Source organism: Alligator sinensis, unplaced genomic scaffold (genome assembly GCF_000455745.1).
Source record: "Alligator sinensis unplaced genomic scaffold, ASM45574v1 scaffold1033_1, whole genome shotgun sequence".
NCBI lineage: Eukaryota > Metazoa > Chordata > Crocodylia > Alligatoridae > Alligator > Alligator sinensis.
This window is the reverse complement of record NW_005843537.1, coordinates 24,999-33,840: the sequence shown is the minus strand read 5'-3', so window position 1 is coordinate 33,840 and position 8,842 is coordinate 24,999.

Here is an 8,842-nt window from a genome sequence, read left to right as displayed (position 1 = left end):
TGGTTTTCTTTCCCAGGCTTCTGTATCACTTCCTTTTTTATGAGACAAAGAGCCAGAACTGTCCTCATTGTAGACGCTCTCAGGTGAGCAAGAAAATAGCTTTATTTGCTGCTGTAAAATGTTATGAACTTTCTCTCCTAAACTTTTGATTTTTAATTCGAAAACCATAACCCCCAAAACTGAAATCTTTGGCAGTTCCACCAGTCCTGGCTTCCCAAAACGTTTCAGTCAACAACAACAGTCTGGGTTTTTTCTTGGTTCTCTCACAAACCATAGTGAGAAAACTAGTTCAATAGTCAGGAAAGTGTACAAGACAGGAATGAAAATGTCGTTTGATATTTCTAGTCCAGGTCTATCCAGGCACAGGAATCACAGAAATCTTGCATGAAGAAGTTTAGGAAGGCATATAGAGGTTTGGATGCTTCAAATGACAAGGTGTCCTGCCTGCTATCATCAGTAACCTGCAAAAATTATCAAAACTAATAACCACTAACTTTGCTTACACTGCAATCCATTCTTTATCATCTTGACTGATGACTGCATTTATTTAATTCAGCTCCCAATCAATATAATAGCAAATTTGAAGAGTGGGGTGGTGGGGGTCATTTTGAATCTCATTATTTCTAAATCACCAGATTCTAAAAAATAAGACTGTGTTGCAAATTCTTTACGTTTGTCTTTTTGTTTTTGTGCATTTAAGATGTGTTTGAGTCCTATTGTAAGGTCTTTTTTGTATAACTGCAGGAGTCACAAACTTACACATGCTGAACCCTTTATCTGTGCAATCTGGAGGGACGAGGGTGTTCTCCCCATTTAAAAAAGAAAAAAACCTCCCCCCAAAATGATCTCAAATTGTTTCATATGATCAGCTTTTCAAAAGCCCTGCATAGTCACATGACACATTTCTATTGACTGCCACAGGAGTTGGACTTTTCATGCTCTTCTACAGTTTGAAAAGCCCCAGCCACTAACTGGTTGACAAACGGAGGACTTCTTCATAAAAGCTTTATGAATTTTTCCTCGTTTTGCTAATTTAATTTTTTAAAATACTGTCCACCATGTCTAATCAATTATCTAGATTCATTGGCTGCTTACCAATGTCATCCCATTCACAAAAACTTTTAAAGTACATATAGAGCTCTAATTATGACTGCCTTAGCCAAGTCATTGTCTTATTCATTTAACTGATTAAAAAACATAGGGCCGGGGGAACCATTTCAAAAGCCAGGCCTGCGTAACATCTGCCAAAGAACTTTCCCCCAACATTTCTGCATGAAGTCCATAGCTTCTGCCTCATACATTTCTGAAAGACAGAAAAGGATGGAGAATCTACCACATCCTGTCCCCCTGGCTAATTCATCTTCTGTTGAGCAGCTCTGGCCACATGGGCTTTGAGAGCTGCAGTTTATTGCTTCATGCCATAGTGATCCAGCAAACAGCAGTTTCACATATTTTCCAAATGCATGGATGTAACATGCTTGCCTCCCTTGTTGGCCAACCTAACCCTGTTGCTCACTGCTCCCCATAATGAACACTGTTATTTATATTTGACACAGGCAGTATTCAGGCAGACCTCTGTAACGGAGGCTCAGCATCTTTTAGACACATAGCTCAGAAATGACTGCTTGTGCACAGGTATGTCTGTAGGACCCTCAGATTTACTTCTCCTTTATAGTCTGGTGCTAGCATAACCCACCAGTGATCACATGATGAGATCCCACGCTGTGCGAGTCCACAGAGTACAGGAGTATGTTACCGCCCCCAGCTACATAGCCTTAACTCTTCAGCTTCAATGAGATAGCTTGGGTACATTCTTAGAGGTTCTTAGTCTCAAGTAGCAGTAACTCCTGCTTTTTGCTCTCATAGTCCTTGTTTCAATCTTCACTGTAGCCAAGAGGGTGGTCATCACACTAGTACAGCATGGCAAGGTAAAGAGGAAGATATCTTTAAATAAGGGATGGGGTGCAGGAGAGGGATCAATCACTTTTAACTCTTTAACACCTGAATACTCTACCCTCCATCCTAACATTAGCTGCCTTCAAATCTATTTCAAACCAGGTATCACAGTTCATTTTCTCATTTCTTTTAATTTTGTTTCAGCTTTTACATCAAATTTTCTTAAATAGTTGTCATTTTCATTCATAAATGACTGTGAATAATAATCTATGTCTGACTTCTCTTATGTCTGTGTTCTTTGATTGGGATGATCCTGCTTTGAGCAGGGGGTTGGACTAGTCAACGTCCTGAGGTCTCTACCAATCCTAACTTTCTATGATTCTACTACTGAATTGCCCACCAAGAAGGGGCTACCATCCCTGCATGTTTCATCCAAATCAGGCAAGAAATGACAAAGTTATAGGCAGTTTTATGCTTCCCCAGTATAGCCTATAGGCAAAACGTCGAAACAATGAAACAGTCTCGACAAAATGAAACAGAACAATGCTTTGTAATGAAATGAAATGCAAAATAAAACACTGTCCCGCCAGAACAGTGAAATGGAAGTCGAAATGAAACTGCGCTGTTTTAGCCCTAAAACATATCATACATGTCTGCCAATTCATACCATTATGAATCATCGGATAATAGACAGTTGCTCTTACAGCCTTGTCTTGTCACCTTACTGGGAAAAACATGTCATTTAGGCAATGCATTAAAGGATACATCTTCAATGGAAAGTTACCTAACAAAGCTTACCTCCTAGCACAGAGATGGATCACATTAAAAAAACATACTGGCTGGTCATGGCTAACTAAGGCATTGACCCTACCCTGGAAGACATTCAAACTGCTTTTCGTGCAAGTCACACCTCCTGAGAAGCACAGGTGCTAGGATAAGAAATATTTGAGGGCAATTCAGCATCTGCTTTCCACCCAGAGAAGGCTGTAGCCTGACTTGCTAAGCAGACCATACAGGCTGCGTGCAGACTTGCAGCAGGGTAAACCTCAGGTGCAGATGATAATATCGCCAGAACTCCTCCTGGGATGAACAGTGTGGCTGCACCAGATTCACAAGCAAAGAGCGTTCAAACCACATGGCTAGGCAGGCCTGGGATAGCCAGCAATGGGTCCGTAATGCCTACATGAAGATAACCAGAAAAGGTGGGTCATGAATACTGACATGGTTGTGCTACCAGAGATCCAGAGTTATCAAATTAGGACAAGGCGAGGCTTTATTTCAACCATTAGTCTGGCTTCGTTACATGGTTAACCTTGTACATTGTTATTGTGGCAGGGTCGGACCACCATTAAACACGGGCTGGACTCAAGAGCACCTGGCAGAAGAAGGTTTAATTGCATGCTAAGCAACTTTGAGGATGGTGATTGAATGTTTATCTGGATGATTTAAGGCAAAATGGTTCTGCCTACCAAACAGCTTGAAAGTGTTGTTTTTATCCCCTCTGCACTGAGATCCCAACTGTTTAATCCTTTTTGCTTCCAGTATCTCAGAGATATTGTTATCTACCAGAAGATGGTGATGAGGACAAAAACAGACGTACATAAATAGCTCAACAATCACCCGCTAGATTTATTCTTTCGAACTGCAAAATTAAGTAATACTGCATTTTGTTATGATATAATGCAACAAAAGACCCTCAATTTGCAGAACAGAGCGAAATTCAGCCATCCACAACTGTTACCAAAGCACTTAAACTCATGCCCAAATGGTTTATGGAACAGGAAAAGGCTTCAGCAAATGTCTGAGTGCTTTGCTGGAATGTAGTCACAGCTAGGATGGCAAGTAGAAACTTAACCTGCTACTTCAAGACTCCTGTTCAGACTCAATACTGCATTAGCATACATTTGGACAAGTAACAAAAAGCATCAATCCCAACTCAAAAATGGAACGCTATTTATTGCAGCCATGAATAGTGCAATATCCAGCACAAACATGAGAGGAATATTGGCCTAATAAGTGCAGAAAGAGATGGATGTTTTCCCAGTTCGGTTGTATTTGAGTTACTTAAGTAAAAAATAAATATTGTTTTATTAAAACTTTTCTTCGTTAAGACACAGCACAAAACTTTCTCCTGCACATGTCAATACAAAGGCTACCCACCATTTGGGCTCTTTTTTGCACACCTGTGGGTTGCACACCTTCTGTACTGAAGGTAATTTTTGCTCTTGATTTGGGAAGCCAGTTCTACTGCCATCTTTGTGGGCACCATAACAAGCTGGGCGTAAATAAATGGAGAATAGGAGATTAACACCTTATCAAAGCTCATGGTAGAATTTCTCTTCACATCACAGGGCTTTTGCAACTGCCGGACAAAGAGTTTGGAGGGCCAAGCGGTCGTGCAGTCTACGAAGAGAGAGAGATAAAACAGGACAAAGCATGCTGGAGTGCGGGATGAACTCCCAGAGGAGATCAAGTGAATCCATACTCCCACAATATTCAGGAAATGTTGCAAAACTTTCTCACTTGAGAAAGCATAAATGATGCTCGCAATACAAATACACTGGAGCAGCCCACCAAAACCTCCCTACCTAAGCAAAGTATCAACCCCAGAAGGGGAAAAATGCCAGATTCTTCACTGTTGTTATTGAAGGTTTTCAAGTTCTCCAGTGAGAGGTGGCAGTACACAGCTCAAACTGTAGTAGATAGGATAGCTAGAGGGAGAATTTGGTGAACAGGGCACGGAAGCTGCAACTGCTGGGTGAGCAGAAGGTGCAAATTGGGATCATTCACAGGCACACTGCAAGGCTTAATTAATTAGCATTTGCCAAGGGCTTCAAGATCCTTGGTGGAATAGGGTGTTCAAGAGTGAAATGTGCCCCTGTGCAGCACGGCCTCTAAAGAGAGCGTGATCCTGGTGTAGTCCTTGCAGGTTGTGCACCTAAATACCTTTGAGGATCTGGGCCTACATAGGATCATAGGCAAGTAAGGCTGGGAGGGAACTCGTAAGGTCATCTGGTCCCTTGTGCCTCTGCACAGGGCTAAACTTCACTCCGACAAGGAAAGGACAATAATGATTTTATCTTTACAGCTTGTAAAGTGCTTTGGGGAGATTTCATGGTTGCCTGGAAGTGTTATTATTCCATAGTTACTATCTTTAAAATTCTCTAATGTGGCCATTTGGGGTATTCCACAGCTGACCTCTGTTTGTTTGGATTTTTTTTTCTTTTTAATTTAATGTAATCACTGGATTTTCTTTATATGGTTATGACAAAGTATACTTTGCATCCTATGGTGTAACAGGATTCACAGAATGCAGTACTTGTGTGTCAGGGAAAAGGATAAAATAAGTTTCATGGATTGGACACAAAAAAAGAAAAAACTTTCAAATTTGTTAACTGGGGCTAGAAACCAGCCCTGGCAGAGGATGAGAAAAATCCTCTGAAAAAAAAAAAAAAAAAAGCCTGCTTCCCATTTCAAATGTTAACCTTAGAAAACCAAAGAACATCATTACTTTTTGTTTTTTTAAATTCACATCTTAGCTTTTGTAATGATAGAAATCAAATGCAATACAAAAGTATCAATGCCAGTAGCCTGAAATTAGATGTCCTTGCTTTCATTAGGTGTGCCACTGAAATGCTTCATAATGTTTCCCAGACCCAGGGCTGCAAAAGCCTTCCCCGTTACCCAAGGAAGAATTCAGAGCAGCAGGCTCTGGCCTGAAGGGTGCAACAAAGTTATTTTAATGACATTTTCTATAAGATCGCCATTGCAATATAGGTAAGGGCAATGACATGCAAAGATGCATCTTACAGAGGTCTAGAGTACATTCCACTAAACCACTAAACTTTTTCACTCTGTAGGCACAGCAGCTCCTTAATGCATTGGTTTGCATACTGGTCTGTGCAACATCACCCTATAGTGGTTGGTTTCCATGAAAAATATTTGAAATGCAATACACACAGAGTCTCTACTGAAATGATTAGAGCCAGCCCATGCAAGGGATGGAAAAGGTAATTGCCCTTTTGGTTTCAATATAAGGATTTTTACCCAACGCTAAAAGTTTAGAAATGCTTGGCTGGTTTTCCAGGAAACTGTTGCTACAGAATCCTAAAACTCATCATCACTACAAATGAATTTCTAATATATTCAGTCTCACGATGGATTGAACTGGGAAGCTCCAAAACTGCAAGACGGGATGCATTACAGTTGGGAACTGCTGGCAGGATTTAAAAATCATAGAACAGAAACTCAAATGTGAAAGCCGCATTAAACTGAACCTCCTGTCTTTAAAGCCAGTGTAGAATTTGCTCCAGAAGTCTAGAGACATGCATGGAAAAATGCACTGATATTTAAGCACAAAGGGGAAAAGCATCCCTGGTTTTTTCCTAGTTTGCTGTATTCTTCCTTGGTTACCACTTCAGTCTACTGGCATTGATACTTTTGTTTCTGCTTCTCTTTTTGCAAGTATAAAACTATCCCATTCTGTACGTACAAAAAAGTTGGTTCTGGTGTTGCCCATTACTTTGCGGTGTGCTCATTTATTAGGGATACATTCCTAGGGTCTTGGTAATTCTGTCCATGTGCTGCTTGTGTTACTTGTGTTTCTATACGAAGCTGTATCTCTTCCTTCTGCCAGTCCTCACCCCCAGTGGAGCTATCTTGCAGGACTCAGTTTCAATGGGGCTGGGTTCCTCCAGTCACCAAATCAGTCATACACACACAAACACACACACATTAACGTGACACGCCTGACCCGGCTAGGTTGATCAGCGTGGACAGGCTGACACCCTCATATGCCAAGAATCGGTTCATCAGAGCATCAATAGACTGCAGTCAGACACAAGCAGACAGGTGAACAGACTACCTCTGCATCCGGCTGGGTGTTCAGCTGACACCCTCGTGGGCCAGCATTCAGTTCATAAGGGCACGTCTGAGTCAAACTGGCTCAATCAGCCTGTACAAGGTGATCCCCTTATGTGTTTCAAACTCAGCACGTCCCAATCTTTGGCATCTTGATGAGCAGACACCACAGTATTTTTGGGCTTCACAGGGATCTTTAGCTTAGGTAAAAGAAGCGTTGCTGCAGAGCACGTGAGGAAGGAGAAGTAGAGAAGGAAAAATGTACCCAGTTACTACCAGTTTGACTATAAAAGTTATTTATTGCTAAGTGTATAAAATATATAATCAGACAAGGTTCCTTGGGTGAATTTCATATCTTTTATTAGACCAACCCAAATTCTAATAAAAGATATCAAATTCACCCACTGAACCTTGTCTATCTATGTCCTTAGACCAACACAGCTACAACCTAAACCCCTAAAATATATAATGGTACTAGTAGTAATAGCCATGCAAAGGAAAAACAAACACAATTACAATACTACCCTGGTTTCACTAAGTATTTGGGGAAACTTAGCTCAAGCTTAACTAGTACAGTTCAGGTTCAGAAATTTATGCCTAGAGAGAAAAGAGAGAGAGAGAGAGAGAGAGAGAGAGAGCTGGGATCTCATCAGTCCAAGGCACTTGGGTCTCAAAACTGACAGGTAAAGTTCCTAGCACAATCCTTGAAGGGAGACGATATGGTCTTCCCGCGTCCCGAGAACAACAGCGGATGTTGTCAGCACATGATTTTTCTTCTTGAATCACACATGCTACTGCTTTTTACAGATATTTATACCCTCAGTTCAGCTGCTTCGAAGCATTCTCAATAGTGCAAATCAATATCTTTTCTCTTGACAAGGGGTTATCTGGTTTGGAACATCTCAAGAAACTGATTGATAATCAGGAAACACATAAGATTAGGGAGTAACCAAATACTTGGGAGCCAGCTTGAAATTCCTATGGATAGCAGATATACTGAAGGGATATCTCCTGGTTTCTCCAGAAACAATAGATAGCTTGCAGCATCAGGATTTTGGATTTTTACTTGTTGTGAACAAGCCTCAGCTTAACATGACTTTTCCAGATCTTACTGTAGTCTTTTAACACACTTAAGGCATTTATTGGAGTGTTCATAACCTTTGGGCAGGAGAACTTCCACCAGTTGTCCTGGGAAAAGCATGACAACACCTGTGGTTAGGGTTCCAACGGGCTGGATGCTGTGATGAACCCTTAACCATTTTTCAAATGTTGCCCATACCCTCTCTGACTCGGTCCCTTGCCTCAGCATTCCCTAACCTGGCAACTGAGTTTTAGTCAATCAAGTTTAAATAGGCCTCCCATAGTGGGATGGGGGAATGTACAGCCTGAGATGCCTATTAAACTTAGAGGTGTGTGTCTGGGGGGGAAAGTCCTTAGTAAATCCAGATTACAACTGGTCTGATAAATTCTGAGCTGGGTGTGTGTGAACATGGGTTGATTAGCATTTGAAGCACAGATTCCCCATCATGCAGTGCTCCCCTGCTTCTCTGGTCCCAGAATTAACTGCAGTCTCTGCGGCAGGCTTTCTGTTCTTCATCTTTCATGTAAATGAATGGTCATCTGGTTCTATCTCGAATGCAAATGAGACCTAGGGCAGTTATTACACTCTTGTCACCCTTATCTGGAGGGTTTTAGGTGTGTCTGTCACTGCATCTTAATCAGTTTCATTTATGTAGAGGAGGGGAGGGAGGGAGGGGGGGGAGTCCTTTGTGAGTCAGACATGCTGTGTCCTGTGCCAGGGTTGCCGAAGAACACAGAGCTGAGACGTAACAATGATATGTTCTGAAGGTTTCAGGTTGACAAACCGCTTTTCACAGGCAAGTCTATGAACTGCAATTCATCAACAGGTACAGAAACTCATGGATTCAATATAGACATTGGAATTCTGACACAACAAGCTGCCTGACATCTGACTCCCCAAGTACCTCTCCACTTTTACCTGTGATGCTATGTGATGGAAGGCACCTTAGATGGGGTTTACATCAGGTGACGTACCATCCTTCTGGTGCGGGCCCCATCCCCTCAC